Source organism: Carassius auratus, chromosome 27 (assembly GCF_003368295.1).
Source record: "Carassius auratus strain Wakin chromosome 27, ASM336829v1, whole genome shotgun sequence".
Taxonomy (NCBI): domain Eukaryota; kingdom Metazoa; phylum Chordata; class Actinopteri; order Cypriniformes; family Cyprinidae; genus Carassius; species Carassius auratus.
Genome location: NC_039269.1, coordinates 5,486,476 through 5,504,536, shown reverse-complemented (window position 1 = coordinate 5,504,536; position 18,061 = coordinate 5,486,476). Strand labels below are relative to the sequence as shown.

The 18,061-nt window shown below is 41.3% G+C and overlaps 1 pseudogene; it reads right to left on the bottom strand.

Annotated features, from left to right (window-relative positions):
- Positions 1-1,763: 1,763 nt before the first annotated feature.
- LOC113045180 (tripartite motif-containing protein 16-like) lies at positions 1,764-6,586 on the bottom strand (annotated as a pseudogene).
- Between the last annotated feature and the right edge of the window lie 11,475 nt (positions 6,587-18,061).

Below are 18,061 nucleotides of genomic sequence, written 5' to 3'. Positions count from 1 at the left end.
CCTGAGAGCACTACGCAGTATTTGATCTCAGAGCAGTAATATCATCACATAGTGAAAGAACATAGTGAAATATGGAAAAACTGTGTTTTCCTTAAAGTATACACTTATCACTTCTGAACGCATCCAGAAGGAATTATCATAAAGCTGCGTGTGTGTGTGTGTGTGTGTGAGAGAGAGAGAGAGAGAGAGAGAGCGAGAGTGTGTGTGAGAGAGAGAGAGTGTGTGTGTGTGTGTGTGCGTGTGCGTGTGTGTGTGTGTGTGTGTGTGTGTGTGTGTGTGTGTGTGAATCCGGCAGGTTTCCTCTCAGACTTGGGAAAGTCTAGACTCTGCTCTGGTAATGAGGTCTGGGATCCAGCAGGTCCCTCGTGCTCTGTAAGTTTTATAAATGTGTTTGGTGGCGCGATGCTTCACACCTGTTCCTCTTAATTAAGTTCACACATCGAAGCGGGCCAAAAAGTTAGATTTCATTATTCTTCTGTATCTGGGTCGATGTAGGATCAGCTGGTGATCTTCTAGCAGATTATGAATGCTTCTGTGTACTTTATCTGTATTGTTAACAGCTTCTGTATCACACAGATCCTCCTTCGCCTTAAGAATCAAGACTTTGATGCAGCATTGATGACAGAAGCTTCGATCACATCACTGTCAGTGACTGTAACTAAACACGGCAAGCTCTCCTTCACCTGAACACACACGTGTGTGTGTGTGTGTGTGTGTGTGTGCTGATACTGCTGTGGATTCGGGTCGGTCTGTGATGATGGATTGTTTAGAGAGCAGAAGTTAACTCAGAGTCCTGATACATCAGGTCACAGAAAAACCTGAATAATCACCTGAATATTAAAATAATGAGTGATTTGAGCTTGAAGAGTCTCTCTTGGTTTAAACCTTAATATTAAAATGTAAACATATAACTTTTAGACTTGAAACAACAGGTCAGGGGCAACAAGGATGGGAGCTGAAAAAGACTGTTTTTCTGTTTTGTGATGGTTCTTCAAGAGTCCCTTGTTTGTTCTGAAGAGTTAAACTGAGCTCTGTTCTTCACAAAAATCCTCCAGCTCCTGCAGATTCTTCTGTTTTCCAGCATCTTCTGCATATCTGAACCCTTTCTAGCAGTGACTGTGTGATTGTGAGATCCATCTTTTCACTCTGAGGACGACTGAGACTCAAACACAACTATTACAGAAGATTCAGACGTCCACTGATGCTCCTGAAGAAAACACCAGGCATTAAGAGAATGACGATGACTTGTGCTTATTTGTTAAAGTTACTGTATAATTAAAGTTTTTGTACTTTTAAGTTGTAAAGAATATCTGCAGTGACATGTTTCAGATGCTGAGAACACTAACATATAAGTGTAAATCATAAATGTTAAAGAATCGTGTAGACTCTGAATGATTCATGATCAGGTTGATCTTAAACCACACACTCACACTAGAAAACTATTAACTGACCGAAAGACTTTGTTAGACTTTTCAGAGTTTATCTACTCTTCCCTGTCGATGACCTCTGACCTACTTCCTCTACGATCTGAATTTCTGTGTATTGAATCTTAGATGATTTAATTTGATATTCTGAATTTCCTTTCATACTAAAAACTTGAAGCTGTATTTTAAAAACTGTATATTTGTAGTCTAAGATAAAAAAACAAAAATACTGTTTGAAAATACATGTATATAAAACTATAAAATACATAAAAATATTAAGTTGTGTTAAATTTTAAATGTTTAATATTCAAGTAAAAAAAAAGAAAGAAATCAAATTCAGAACTATGTTATATGCCACATAATATTAATTTTTGTTAAATTACACTTGTCAATAATTTACATTTACACAATATGAATTCACTTAGTTTTGTCATATTATAAGCTCTATATAATAAGCATTTTAATAATGTGGGGAGACAAATGAAGTTCAAAAAGAACAAGACTATTTTCCTTGAACGCATGAAATCACATTGAATAAACAAGCTTGAAGAGTTTAAAATTGTAATTTTAACACTAATTATTTAACATGCTGTAACTTAAAATTTAAAACAAATGAACAATGAAATGAATGTTTAACATTTAAATGCATGAGAATAAAAACAGCAGAATACAGAAGAACACAAACGCTGGAAAGGGCCGGAGCTACATGAGGTTAATAATGACATTTATTTATTCACTGTGAGATCTTTTGAATTGAAAGGCCATTATGATAATAATATCTATTCTGATTCATCAACACAGTTTCACTGATGATCCGTAATAAACCGTAAACCCAGGATAGAGCGTCTGAGTGAATGTGGTCTGGACTGTGTGGATGAGGCTCATTGTGTCAGAGACGCTGTAGAAGGACAGAGTTCCTGCTCTGTGATCCACAAACACTCCTATTCTCCTGACATCATCATCATCATCATTATCATCATCATCATCACTACACACTCCTATTCTCCTGATGATGGGCTTCACAGAGAGAACAGTCTGTATGTTATTGTGTGTGAATGAGTATCTGGAGGGAGAGCAGTACAAACTCCAGGACTGATCATTCCATCCAAACCCACACTCAACACCCGCTCCCTTCCTGCTGATGCTCTTATATGACACTGATATACACACACCTTTATCTCCACTCCACTCAATCTCCCAGTAACAGCGTCCACACACACTCTCTCTACACAACACCTGATACCAACCATTAAATCTGTCTGGATGATCAGGATACGGCTGAACTGTTTTAGTGTATGTAATCACTCTGTTGTTCTCAGACAGACGGAGGAGTTTATTCACTGTGTTCAGATCCAGAGTGAACTGATGGGAATCTGATGGAGATAAAACACATCAGAATCAGGAATTATGAATCTGTTTGATCTCTTCATGTTCAGTGTATCATCAGTGTCTCAGTATCTGTGCACATCATCATTTACATCATCAGTTATAAACTCTTCTTTCTCCTTCTACAGGAGGAACATGAACACACTCATGAGTTTTTCTGCTGGTTTTCTTACTGACTTACATTGTAGGAAGTCCTTCCTGGTCCAGAGATCAATGTTGGTGAATGTGACTGTGGAAATCAAGAGACATGAACAGTGTGATTCTCATGATCCTGTATCTATTCCTAACACATTTCTAATATGATGTTCTCCATGATATGAGATGATGATGGACTGGTTTCTGAGAGCAGATGAATCTCCAGGACTTTACCTCTGTCTGAGATCTTCTTGAGCTGCTCTTTACAGAAATCCTCCAGTTTGTCTCTCAGCTGATGGACAGATTCTCTCAGATCATCAGAAGAGAAGAGAGAACTGAAGAGATCATCATTTACGTCTGTAGATTCAGGAGGAGCTGAGAGAGACTGGAAACTCTACAGAAAACACAGAAACACTTTAGATCACAGATTTACAGCAGAAGTGAACAGAATTTACAGAGTAATGTTTTGTAATAACAGTGTATCTATAGAGTACCTCGTGTAGGTATCAGTGAATAATATGCAAAGTTTTTTTTATTTATTATGTGGCATGTATGAACAATATAAGAAGCTCTTATGACCTCAACACTTTAAGTAATATAAGTGTTGAGGTGATAAAAACGTTTTGCCCCCAAATTACAATGTGAGATACGTCTTTACCAAGCGTTTAGTTAACCACTTAACCACTACCAAACTAACTGCGCAATGTGGCTAAAATTGCAAAGCCAACAAAGATACAAAACAATAGTAGATGTTTATAAACATTTACAAATTATGAATAGTTTCTACTTTCGAGTGGGTACTGCAAAAACATGAACAAATGATTAATAAATGATTTAAGATGTGCTTTTAATCTGTCAAAATAATTTGATGATTCAAAAAAAAATACATGATCACACTGTCAGGGAATCATCACCGTCACAGCCACCTCCATCATCACCATCACCTGCTCCCAATCGCCGGAGAACTGATCACCTGCACCTGAACTCAGTAATCAAACCCAGGACAAACACACCATCACCTCAGTACTTTGGCGTCCAGTCTATCATTCACTACACTGAAGAGATTCTGCTCCCAGAAACCCAGACGATCCTTCTGTGGTTCTCTTTTGTTGTCTCCACAGTTTCCTAGACCTGGACTCTATAATCTGCCTCCAAGCATCATCATCCTCCTTCAGTGTTTGTCTCTGGACAATTGCCTTTATCACTGATCGCACCAGCCATACTCTTTGTTTCAAGTCTAAACCTCATCATATCACTAACCTCCTGTCTATCCCCTGGTTTGTGACAAAAGACCGGACCCAACAGGACACTTCTATGGATCCCCGGTCATCCAGCTGGATGTGGCGGCTTTCTTTTACAAGTGGCGTTACACATCGAGATGCAACCGCAGAAATTCCCTACTGAGTGCTCCAAGGTAGCATTCCTGATTTCGCTACTGTCTGGTCTTGCTTTGTCGTGGGCAAAGGACATATGGAATGCCAATAGTGTAATAAATAACTCATTTGATGCTTTCACTAACACTTCTCAGAGGTATTTAGCTCAGCTACTGGTGAGATTTCTGTTTCAGATCAACTGCTGCGGTTGTGTCAGGGAATACACCGTGTTATTGCAGCTGTTTGGTGAGCCTCCACGGCTCCAGCCTTTAGTTCACTATTCCAGGAATCTGACCCCAGCGGAGCAGAACTATGACATCGGAAACCGGGAATCGTTGGCCATCAAACTCGCACTAGAGGAGTGGCTGATTTCACTATTGTGTAATAAATCAGAAGGAAAAATTAGGTAAAAAGCTGAAATGTTAGTGAAGTTTTGAACTGTTGGTGGTTCTAGTGGTGTTTAGCAGCTAAATACATCTTCCAGAAGAAAGAGCTGAGAGGAATGATTCCTAAGAGATTTCCAGAGCTGAAAGCTGTTTGTAAGCAGCGTCTCTTTCAGAAGAATATGATCAGATGAGAGTCTGACTGATGATTATATAATAAGACACTCATGAACTGTTTCTCTGTGAGTCTCTGTCACAGCAGGATCTGCTCAAGTCCACTATGATCCTGTTCTTCTAGATGTGTGTTACCTGCAGGAACTGGATGTGATCCTGTGTGTGTGAAAGCTGCTCCAGCTCAGCGTCTCTCCTCCTCAGATCATTGATCTCCTGCTCCAGTCGCTCCAGTCGTTCTTCAGCTCGACTCACTGCAGTCTTTTCCTGATCTCTGATCAGTCGTATCAGCTCAGAGCGGCTTCTCTCAATGGAGCGGATGAGCTCAGTAAAGATCCTCTCACTGTCCCTCCACTGCTGTCTGTGCAGAGCGCTGTTAGGACACACAGTGATTCAGCTTCAGTGAGTCTGAACTGAGACGGAGACAAACTTCTCTTCTTCTCCAGACTCACCTTATGAGACTCCACAGTCTCTCTCAGCTGCTGGAGATCTTTCTCTCTCTGCTGGATTCTCTGCTGGAGCGTCTTCTGTGTCTCCTTCAGCTGCTTCTGCAGGACAAACAGATGATCGTCAATCTCACAGAAAACTACTGACACTAAATCATCATGAACAGATGAATCCAGTAAACACAGGGTGAGGCAGTTTAAAGGTTATGTATCTCAACTGATAAACAACGGCTGTAGGTTCAAACTCCAGAAGTGATGATCTGTTACAATCATCTCACACGAATCAACATGAAGATTAACGACCGTTTCACAGCACAGTTCTAAGCATTAGGAAAGCAAAACTAACACAGACGTAGAGCTACACACTGACAATGTTTCTGCTGTGTAGTATAGTTTGCTTTATTTTTATTGACAGATGTTTATTTTGTCAAAGACTAGCTCCTTTCATTATTTTATGTTGCTTAAGGACTTTTTTTTTAAAGAAAGTGTTAATAAAGGTTTACGGTGCATTTTCAGGAGAAAGTGAAACTCTTCTTGCAGCTGCTATTCATTTCTGCGGTTGTGTGTCGTGTGAATGCTGTGAGCTGTTAATATGATGCAGATATAAACACGTATGAAACGAATTTCCAATATTTCATCAGTGTCTAGTGTTAAATACCTGTTTCTCTGTCCTCTGGTCTGCAGCTGGAACAATGTCATGGTTTTTATGTTCAATAATCGTACACAGCAGACATATACACTTCTGATCAGTGCGACAGAAAACCTCGAGGATCTTCTCATGTTTCTGGCAGATCATCTCCTGCAGTCGTCCAGTGGCTTCAGTCACTTTGTGTGGTTTCCGTGAATGAAACTCCTCGTGCCGCTCAAAATGAGTTTGACAGTAAGACTCCAGACACACCAGACAGGACTTGACGGCTCTGTATTTTCTTCCAGTACAGACGTCACACTGCACATCTCCAGCTCCAGCCTCACAGTCAGCAGAGAGTCTGGTCTTCTTCAGTTTCTCCACCATTTCAGCCAAGATAGTATTTTTAGCTAAAGCAGGTCTTGGACTGAAGGTCTGTCTGCACTGAGGACAGCTGTAGACTCTCCACTGATCCTCCTGATCCAGCAGTCTGTAATACAGATCTTACAGTAACTGTGTCCACAGGGAATGGCCACTGGATCCTTCAGCAGATCCAGACACACCGGACACATGAACTCATCCTGAGAAAATCTGGCTTCTGCCATTTTACTGCATGAACACAGACACAAACACACAACAGCTCAACTACCTTCCAGTACGTATCTTTCTGGTTCTGTGTTTGAGTGACGTAAAAGTTGTGTGAGTCTGTGACAGCTTCCTCATTCCTGCTGAGTTTAGTTTCAACACACCTGACTGTTATTAAGTAAATGCAAAGTATTTGACTTGGAAACGTGATTCTCTTAGACTAATAATTGGGAACCTTGACAATTAAATGTGGTACTAGATTTCAGTCTCAGGCAAACACTCAAATAACAACAAGTAAATAAATAAGTCACAGTGTGGATGGTAAACATACAGGCGCAAAGTTAAGTTCAGACAGATGAGTCTACTCAATGGTTCTGCATAATTATCAAAATCGTTAATTGAGCTACGGAATGTGGAAAGTGAAGTATATTGGAACTTGAGTGTTTAGTTTAAGAAACAAGAAAGAGGTTCCACTAAAGACAACACAGAAAGAACATGGGAAAAACACCAGAAAACCAGGGGCTTGCAAGGGACAGGTGAAGGTGATTGGTTGACATGGAAACTAAAAGGGTAGCTATGGCAACAAACCAAAGGTAACTATGAGGACAAACAAGGCACAAAGTAAAACAGGAGCAGTAGACAGAAAGAAACACTGGGAAAAGAACATAGGCAATAGAAGTTTTTGGGAACTAATGTAATTTTTTTGAGAATGGAAAAAGAGATCATGGCATCATTACACTTCGGCAGTGCATTATTTCTCTAAGAATTTAACAGCCTGGAGTCACACTTCAAGACATTGTTCAGATATTTTATTTTAATACATCGGTTATGTTTCTGAAACTTGTCACGGTTGGTAAACAGTGATCTCTGGGTTTTGCACTTTTGTGGTGAAGTCTGTGTGTTTTGCGTCTGCACTGATTAGCTTGTGGGCGTCTCCATTAATTGTCATCAAGCAACAGCTGTCACTCATCAGTCTCTTACTATGTAATGGCTTGTCTCACGTCTTGTGTTTGTGAGAGCGTTGTTTCATGTTGGTAACTGTTCTTTGTTTCTGTGTTGTTCTGCGTTTGGATGTCCATGTCTTCCCCGCAACCTCATCCACTCATCGCACCTTAACAAGCATCACCACTTACCTTCGGCTCGATTCCCCGCAGTTCCTGTGCCATCCTCTCCTGCTGCCAACTCTCCACCACCATCTCGATAACTCACCGCCTTCACCATCTTGGATTGTCATTGTAATGATAAAAACTCCATAGTCGTCCTAAAAGAAGGAGGCAGGAACCGGCCGCACAATCAAATAACACTTTAATTATTCAAAATACACACAAAACAGCACACCAGCCCCTCACGACGACTGGTGGCGCATAAAAGCAAAACATAAAAATAATGGCCCAGGCCTGGTCCTCTTCTGTCATAGATTACTCCATCCAGTTCCGCACCCTGTCGGCCGCGTACCAGTGGAACCATGTTCAGAAGGAGATCTACTCCTCAAGCTGCCCCCCACACTCAACGGTCTCATTGACCTAGCCCTGCGAGTTGATGCCCGATTAATCGTCTGGGTAGACAGACCAGTCCTACACCCCATCCCATCTCTCCGGAAAGGGGCCGCTCGAGTTGAGAGAACGCGGTCGGTCCCGTCGACGACCACGAACCCATGCAGGTGGTAGAGCTCAGCTGTCCCAGAGGGAGAGAGCGCGCCGGAGGTCCAAGGACTATGTTTGTACTGCGGAGGCTCAGGACATACCATCTATTCCTGCCCGGTAAAAGAGCCAGCCCAGTAGTAAAAATGAGGCTACTATCGGGTGGGATTTCCGCTGGGAAGTCCTCAACAACATCATCGACTCTCCTACCGGTGAAACTGCGGTGGGAGACTCACACACACGACTGTCACACCCTTCTGGACTCCGGAGCCGAAGGTAATTTCATCAACTCACTCCTTGCACGTCACCTGAACATTCCTGTCCTGCCTCTGTCTCTTCCCATCCATGTCACCGCACTCAACGGCCAGGAACTGCCTCACGTCACCCACTACACTGAACCCATCACTCTGTTCACTTCAGACAATCATCGTGAAACCATATCCATTTTCCTCATGGACTCCCCCATAGCTCCCATTGTCTTAGGTCACCCCTGGTTAATCAAACATAATCCACGAGTGGATTGGGGTTCCAACACAGTCACATTGTGGAGTGAAAGTTGTCATGAGTCTTGTCTGGTTTCTGCTTGTCCTGTTGTCCCTGTCTCTGTCTTTCAGAAGATGGTATTATCAAACGTGCCCGCAGAGTATCTGGACCTGAAGGAGGTGTTCAGTAAGTCCCGTGCTGCTTCTCTTCCTCCGCATCGTCCCTACGACTGTGCCATAGACTTAGTGACAGGTAAGTCTCTGCCTAAAGGCAAATTATACTCTCTTTCTATTCCAGAGAGGGAAGCCATGGAGAAATACATTTCTGATTCCTTGGCATCTGGGTTCATCCGCCCTTCCTCTTCTACAGCGGGGGCGGGATTCATTTTTGTGGGTAAGAAGGATGGTTCTCTGCGACCTTGTATTGATTACCGAGAGCTGAACAACATTACAATAAAGAACACCTATCCATTATATGTCTTCAGCTTTTGAGAGGTTACAGCTAGCATCCGTATTCACAAAATTGTATTTACGTAATGCTTATCATTTGGTCCGCATCAGGAAGGGGTATGAATGGAAAACCGCCTTTAATACCATGTACAGTCTGTTCCCTTCCTAGGGCATCCTTGTGGCCCCTGACCCCACATGGTAGTTCATAGTAGAGGTTGACACATCAGAGGTGGTGGTAGGAGCAGTGTTGTCCCAACGTGCTGCCTCGGACGATAAGGAACATCCTTGCGCGTTTTTTTCCATCATTTATCTCCTGCTGAACGCAATTATGATATTGGTAACAGTGAGAATTGTTGGTCGTCAAATTAGCTTTAGAGAAGTGGCGTCACTGGCTGGGGTACCTTTCATTGTTTGGACCGATCATAAGAATTTAGAATACATTAGAACTGCCAAAAGACTCAATTCCAGGCAGGCTTGGTGGGCACTTTTTTTTGGTCGCTTTGATTTTATTTTATCGTACCGCACGGGTTCCAAAAATGTCAAACCCGATTCTTTATCACATCTTTTTGATCCCTCCGCCCGTCCGGTGACTCCCAAATGTATTTTACCTGAGAAAGTAGTGGTCTCACCACTCGTATGGGAGGTCGAGTCGAAGGTCAAGACGGCCTTAGAAGGGGTAACACCTCCGCCCGGTTGTCCACCGAACCGTTTATTTGTGCCGGAGGAGTTAAAGTCCGAAGTCATTCAGTGGGGTCACTGCTCTAACGTTGCTTGTCATCCAGGGAAAAGTCGAACTAATGGGTTAGTTAAACAATGATTCTGGTGGCCACTTATGGCTCGTGAAGACCGCAATTTTGTTTTGGCTTGCTCAGTTTGCGCCAGTGGTAAGTCATCTTACCGACCTCCTGATGGGCTCCTTCAACCGCTGTCTGTCCCTTCGAGACCCTGGTCCCACATCGCACTAGATTTTGTTACCGCCCTCCCGCCCTCTAATGGCATAACGGTTGTTTTGAGCTTAGTGGACCGGTTCTCGAAGGCGGCACATTTCATTCCCTTGCCCAAATTACCGACAGCCAAGGAGACAGCAGTCACTGTCCTAGATCACGTCTTTCGGCCTCCCGGAAGTCGTGGCTTCTGACAGGGGATCTCAATTTATATCCAAATTTTGGAAAGAGTTTTGTAAATTGTCAGGTGTTTTTCAAATAGGTATGTTTCACTGGGCTGCAAAGAAATATAGAGCTGAGTATCATCAGCATAACAGTGAAAATGAACACAGTGTTCTTTATAATATCTCCCAAGGGTAACATGTAAAGCGTGAAGAGTAACGGCCCTAGTACTGAGACTTGAGGTACTCCATACTGCAGTTGTGATCGATATGATACCTCTTCATTCACCGCTATGAATTGATGGCAGTCAAGTACGATTTGAACCATGCTAATGCACTTCCACCAATGCCAATAAAGTTTTTTAGTCTATGCAAAAGAATGTTGTGGTTAATAGTGTATAACGCATTGCTAAAATCCAGCAGCACTAATAGAGAAATACAACCACGATCAGATGATTATTACAATGGTGTGTATACAGGCGTAGGAATCAGACAAACGAGGAGGATAATAAATTAAAAGAGGAGTTTAATGAACATCAACAGGGTAACACTGATAATCGCAGACATCGAGGAACTAAACAGACAGGGCTTTAAACACAAGGGAGGTAATCTGGGGAATGGAGAACAGGTGGGGATTAATCAATTAACCAAACAAGAACAGGAACATGACCAAATCAGGACACTCAAAGTCCATGAATGTAACAGTTGGCCTCCTCCCGGAATGGTGCGTCCTCGCACCGAAAGAGAGTTTGGGGGAGGTTGGGGGTTCAGGAGGGAGCATGGAGCATGGAACTAGGGTGGAGTGGATGAAGGAGCCAGGGAGGAGCCCGGAGCAGGAGGAGCCAGATGGTGCTCCAGAGACCAGCCGGGATGATGATCCACGGTGGAGTCGACGGTGGGAGGGGGTCGACTGACGGAGACTGTGCCGGTGGGTGAGGAGCCCAAGATGGAGCAGAGCAGCCGCAGAGCCAGGGTGACACAGAGGGTGGGTGACGACTGACCAAGGTGGAGCTGGAGGGACGAGGGAGCCCTGTGGAGCTGGTGGGATGACGGGCCACGGTGAAGACAAGGGAGCAGGGTGCCAAGGCAGAGCCACTGGGTCGAAGGACCGAGGTGGAGTCCAAGGGTCGGAGGCTGGAGGTGGAGACAGGGAAACCTCATGCCAAGGCAGAGCTGGAGACTGGAGGTCCCGATGCGAACCGTCATGCCCAGATGGCGCTGACCGAGGGTGAGCTGAGGGACTGACTGGCACCAGCGGAGATGAGGTCGAGGAACTGGCTGGTCTAAGAGGAGGTGAGAGAGGGAGGCCGGGAGGAAACACAGGATGATCAGGGCTGGACAGAGCCAGCAGAGAAACAGGAGATAGAGGGCTGGGCAGAACCAGCGGAAAAATAGTAGATTTAGGATTTACCTTCACAAACCAGTCTATAAGGTCCATTAATTCCTCCATATTATTCCCAGAAACCAATTGTAGCTCACCCTCAGTCGCAGGAGTGTGGGCAGGGCTTTCCTCCACACCTTCAATCTCCACCAATAATCCCACAACGCACGGTGTTGCCGGCTCACAAACCTGGTCAGTCACGCTCTTGAGACCTTGCTCCCCGACAGTGATTGGCTCGGGCTCTGCGGCTGCGGTGGGCTCTGCCTTTATCTCTGTGCAGCGGGATGATGGCTGGCTGGTCTCTGGTTTGGGAGTGGGGCTGGAGATATTCTCTTCAGTGGTGCAGATGGTGAACGACGATCCATTTTTCTCCAGCACCCACTCAACGAAAGCGGCGAAATCCTCTCTGGGACTGTTCGCTGGCATGCGTGCCTTACACCGCTCAGGCCGGTGTAATAAAAGTTACAGAACGAGCGGTCGGGGAAGTGGGTAAGGCACGCCAGATCGAGAAAGTCCCTGGTGTGGTCCTCCAGCGAATGGTCCAGTTGCTCCAGGCACAGGAGTTGGACTGCTGGGATTGCCATTCCAGGAGAGGGAGAAAACAAAACAAAAAAATTAATTTATTTTTAGGTCCATGATTCTGTTACAATGGTGTGTATGCAGGCATGGGAACGAGGAGGATAATAAATCAAAAGAGGAGTTTAATGAACATCAACAGAGGTAACACTGACAATCGCGGACACCGAGGAACTAAACTGATAGGGTTTTAAACACAAGAGAGGTAATCTGGGGAATGGAGAACAGATGGGGATTAATCAATTAACCAAACAAGGACAGGAACATGACCAAATAAGGAAACTCAAAGTCCATGAACATAACAATGATAAAAGCAAGTAATTTGTAACTCTAAGGAGAGCAGTCTCAGTACTATGATACGGTCTAAATCCTGACTGGAAATCCTCACATATACCATTTTTCCCTAAGAAGGAATATAATTGTGAGAATACTACCTTCAAATATCTTGGACAGAAAAGGGAGATTTGAGATCGGTCTATAATTAACTAGTTCTTTGGGGTCAAGTAGTTTGAAGGTTTTGGGGACATATCCTGATGACATTGATGAATTATTAATAGAAGAGGATCTATGAATTCTGGAAGCACCTCTTTTAGGAGCTTAGATGGAATAGGGTCTAACATACATGTTGTTGGTTTAGATGATTTAACAAGTTTATACAATTATTCTCCTATAGTAGAGAATGAGTGAAATTGTTCCTCAGGCAATCTATAGCATGCTATCTTATGCGATACTATAGCTGACGGCTGCATGGTTACAATTTTATCTCTAATAGTATCGATTTTAGAAGTAAAGTAGTTCATAAAGTCATTACTTCTGTGCTCTTCGGAAATTACAAAATTTGTTGATGATTTATGTTTTGATAATTTATCCACTGTATTGAATACATAACTGGGGTTATGTTTGTTTTCTTCTAGAAGAGATGAAAACTAATCAGATCTACCAGTTTTTAATGCTTTTCTTTAGGATAGGTTAATTTCCCACCAAGCACTACGAAATACCTCTAGTTTTGTTTTCCTCCAGCTGCGCTCCATTTTCCGGCTGCTCTCTTTAAGGTGCGAGTATGCTCATTATACCATGGTGTCAAACTGTTTTCCTTAACCTTTTCTTAAGCGTAAAGGAGCAACTGTATTTAAAGTGCTAGAAAAGAGAGAGTCCATAGTTTCTGTTACATCCTCAAGTTGTTCTGAGGTTTTGGATATGCTAACATACTTAGCAGCATCACCTCCTGAGTACTATACTTAGTAACAAGGAGAAGAATTTGCTGTTTTAGCTATAAGAAGTTTGCACAGAACTAAATAATGATCTGAGATATCATCACTTGGCTGCATAATCTCAACACTATCAACATCAATTCCATGTGACAGTATTGAATCTAGAGTATGATTTCGACAATGAATAGGTCCTGAAACCTGTTGTCTAACCCCAATAGATTTCAGAATATCTATAAATGCTGATCCCAATGCATCTTTTTCATTATCGACATGGATATTAAAATCCCCAACAAATAAAACTTTATCTGCAGCCAGAACTAACTCGGATATAAAATCAGTATATTCTTTAATCAAGTCTGTCTGGTAACACTGCAAGTTGTCATAACAAAATTTATTCAGATTTCCTTGCACTTTTAATCATGTAAATTGTGTTTACATTCTATCTCCATTATCACAAAACCCTAGACACATGAAAAACAGCTCCAATCACAGCATCCTCCATTCATTAGTTATTGACGTTTGTAAATGCTGTGAATAAAGACGTCGCTGTCGCTGCTTCAGAGTTCAGAGTGAATAAAACCAGGAAAATGGCCCGAGATCTATGTGGTGCGAAAGCGCCTTATATGTGAACTTTCTAGGAATAGTTTGGATGCTAAAACATCTAACAGCTCAAGCACATCAATGGAGTCTCAGTGTAGGGTTGAGTAGATTTGCTCAGGAAAAGCAGCTCAAAGGCTATGATTAGATTGACCATTGCTTATGACTTTAGAGACACCGAAACTTCACAAGAACAATGTCTTTCAGACTTTTCTGGACCTTGACAGAGTAATTTAGTTGGCAGTCAATGAGACAGTCACAAGCTTCCCGATTTTCATCCAAAATATCTTAAATTGTGTTCCGAAGATGAACAAAGCAATATTTTAATTTTTTAAAATATTTAAGACATGCTCAGGTCTGGTTTGGTTTCAATACACTGAATCATTGCTAATATACAGCCTCACTTCATATGGGGTCCTCATGGTAAAATTGATCAATGTGTTACAGGTCAAGACAAGGTAGACAAGTACACACACACATGTTTGTTTTTGTGTAAAGTGTGTTCATCCCAGAGGTGTAATGGTTTTTATTCTGTAGAAACTGTATATTCTATCTCCCTTCACCAACCCTACACCTAACCCTAACCCTCACAGGAAACTTTGTGCATTTTTACTTTCTCAAAAAAACTCATTCTGTATGATTTATAAGTGTTTTGAAAAATGGGCACATGGGTTATGTCCTCATAAGACACCCTCTCCTTGTAATACCTGTGTCATACCCATGTCATTATACAGAGTTGTGTCCTGATATGTCACAAAAACAAGAACACACACACACACACACTCTCTCTCTCTCTCTCTCTCTTACACACACCCACCCACACACAGTTAGCTGAAATAATTAAAGTATTCTCACGGGTTTTGTCCAGACACGCATCATGTTTCCCATTAATCAGAAAACTCATGAATATACATGAATAAACACGCTGTGTTCGGGTCATTTTGACCCAGATTTTCTTTTTCCTGGAAATACTAATGTTCTCACATCAGACCAAAACATACTGACTTTGCTCAAACAGGGAATAACAACTTCCTTAAGAATTGAGATAGTTTTTATACTTTCTTGAGATTATTTATGAATCAGTGGTGTTCCTAATAAAAACATACAGAAATATTGCTATATTATTACTGAACATTGGGTTCAGTGTTTTTATCAGTTTGTGTTCTTTCAGTTAGCCTGTTTCTAGGATGTATATCTTTTCTGGTTAAGCAGCGTCTTTAAAGATGATTATTTGTCTCCTGTGTCATGTTTTTTCAGGTAAAGATCTGTGTACAGTAACAGAAGACTATGAGGGGTAATACTGTAAGCATATGCAGCACAAACACTGATAATAATAAAGCAGAAGATGTGTGCATTATTCACCTTGATGCACAAACATCATCAATGGTGCGATTTTTGCATTCTGCGAGATTCAGATTGTATATTTCCTCCCGCCAGACTTGTTTTTTATGAGCAAAGCATAATGTAAGTGTCATATTTAATTGCAGTAACACAGATCTCCAGCGCTTCAGCAAATCCCACAGATTCCCCAGAGAGCTGTGAACAAATGAGCAAGACTTGAGGTCAGACGAGAGACTCGACAGACTCTGACTGTGTTCAGAGCAGCAGAACTGGAGCAGGAGGATGAATGAGACGCAGATGGAGCGTCAAACAACCCCTTCTGGGTCACACCGGCTCATAGAGTCACTTCATGATGCTTTCAGAGAGCAGAGAGTAAAAAATAGTTTTAAGTTTAATTTATTCATACAGCACCATTTATTTCAATTGACAACAACAGCAGCTGATAAATGTGCTTTACAGCATCAAATAAAAGTGGTAAATAGAACATCAAAAGAAAAAATAAAGTTGTTGTTGATATAAAAATAGTGAAATATTATGAAATGTGAATCTGTGTTAAAGTGTAATGTATTTCTGTGATGCACAGCTGTATTTTCAGCATCATTCCTCCAGTCTTATGTGTTAAATTATCCTTCAGAAATCATTCTTATAATTCAAGAAACATCTTTGATTATTATAAATGTTGAAAACACTCGTGCTGCACAATATTTTTGTGGAAACTGTGATGCATTTTATTTTTCAGGATTCACAGATGAATAGTAAGTTCAGAAGAACAGCATTCATATGAAATAGAAATCTTTTGGAACATTATAAATGTCACTTTTGAGCATTTTAATGCATCTTTGATTAATAAAAGTTTCAATTTTCTCAAAAATAAATCTTATCACAACAATGACAGAAAAAAACAACAACTAAGTCTGGAGTAATGATGCTGAAAATTCAGCGTGATTAATTACATTTTAACAGATATTCACATCTTTGTTTTAAACTAGAATTAAATTTTCATATTTTTACTGTATTTTTGATCAAATAAATGCAGCTCGATGAGCAGAAGAGACTACTTTCCGAAAAATTTACAAATCTCAACAAATGCAGAAGTGTACATTTATAATATTAATTAGAAGACAATTATTCATTGTCCTCTTTGGATAAAAGCATCTGCTAAATGAATAAATGTAAATGTATAAATTTAAGAATTTTCCCAAGGATTGTGATACTAAAATTTCTCCTGGGTTACAGACAATTGAAAACCACAACTTGTGCCAGTGATAAAAACACCCCGAGCACCAAACACCACATCATCTTCTGTGAGAAAGTGGGTCAAATGACAGATGACAGAAAACGCAGTTGTTTCTGCGGTGGATTCAGCAGGTCTGTGTGCTGAAGGGCAAATCCGTCAGGCCCAGAGGAACATGAGCAAATATCCAGCCTGTCATCTCAGATTCGCTTCAGAATGCTCACTGGCTGTTCAGAGGACCACGTCGCCATGGCAACCGCTTCATCATGCATCATGAAACACCTTCATGCTGGTTTTCATCCAGTGCATCTCTTTATTCACCGGGAGATGATGCGATCATGATGAAAGCAATCTGATGTTTCAGCTTGACCATCATTCAGAACTGAACTCAGAATGTGTTTATACAGTTAATTTTTGGAACACCAGACAGGATTTTGATCCTCTGCAGTGAATGGGTGCCGTCAGAATGAGAGTCTGATAAAAACATCCCAATAATCCACAGCACTCCAGTCCATCAGTGAACATCTGGAGAAGACAAAAGATGAAACACATCCAGCATTAAGATGATTTTAACTCAAACACATAGAGTCTATAATCCAGAATAACACTTCCTCCAGTGAAACAGTGTTCTGGTCTGAATCAGGAGAGAAATCTGCATTGTTTACAAGCCAAAACAGTCCAAAAAACACTCCAAACATTAAACATTAAACCGTTTGTCGTTGTCATAAAAACAAATTTCATCTGAGCGTGAAGAAACAAGCATGCTGCCAACTCATAATTACTGTAATTCCAGCCGCATTAGTGCAGGAAAACACATTCACATGTTCCTCACTGAACACACAACAAAGAACGGCTTCTGATCAATCAGTTTAACTGCAGCATCTGTGAGCAAACACAGGCTCACACACAAACACGCACGCACACACACACACACACGCACACACACGCACGCACACACACACATGCACAGAGCTCGTCAAATAAACACTTCTTACACTACATTGACTATTTTACTCTATATACTAATACGATCACATAAATTGAACATTGACTTCAGTGGTGTGAGATGCTTTCAAATGATTTCTATTGAACTCTCAGCAATCATTAAGCACAATGTTTCCGTCTAACATGTATTCTGAGCTGCAGCTCGTCTTATTAATGAGTGTTTCACTAGTAAGCAGTATAAACCTCACCTGAATATGTAGTTATCTTTGGAATGGAAATATGGATATTTTATTTCTATATATTTATCAGATATGTATAAAATGTGGTGATCTGGTAGATTTTAAAATTGCACACTATATTATTTTCTTCACAAATGACAGAGATAGTCTTATATTTAAAAGAAAGCCATATACAAAATATTAGTTATTATTAATATATAATCAATGTAAAAATAGATATTCCGTGACAAAGGGGTATAACTGTACAATAACAAAGAAAAAATTAATAAAATGGTAGGCAAAGGAATATATAACTCAAAATGAATAGTTTGTATATAAAATACTTGAAATAA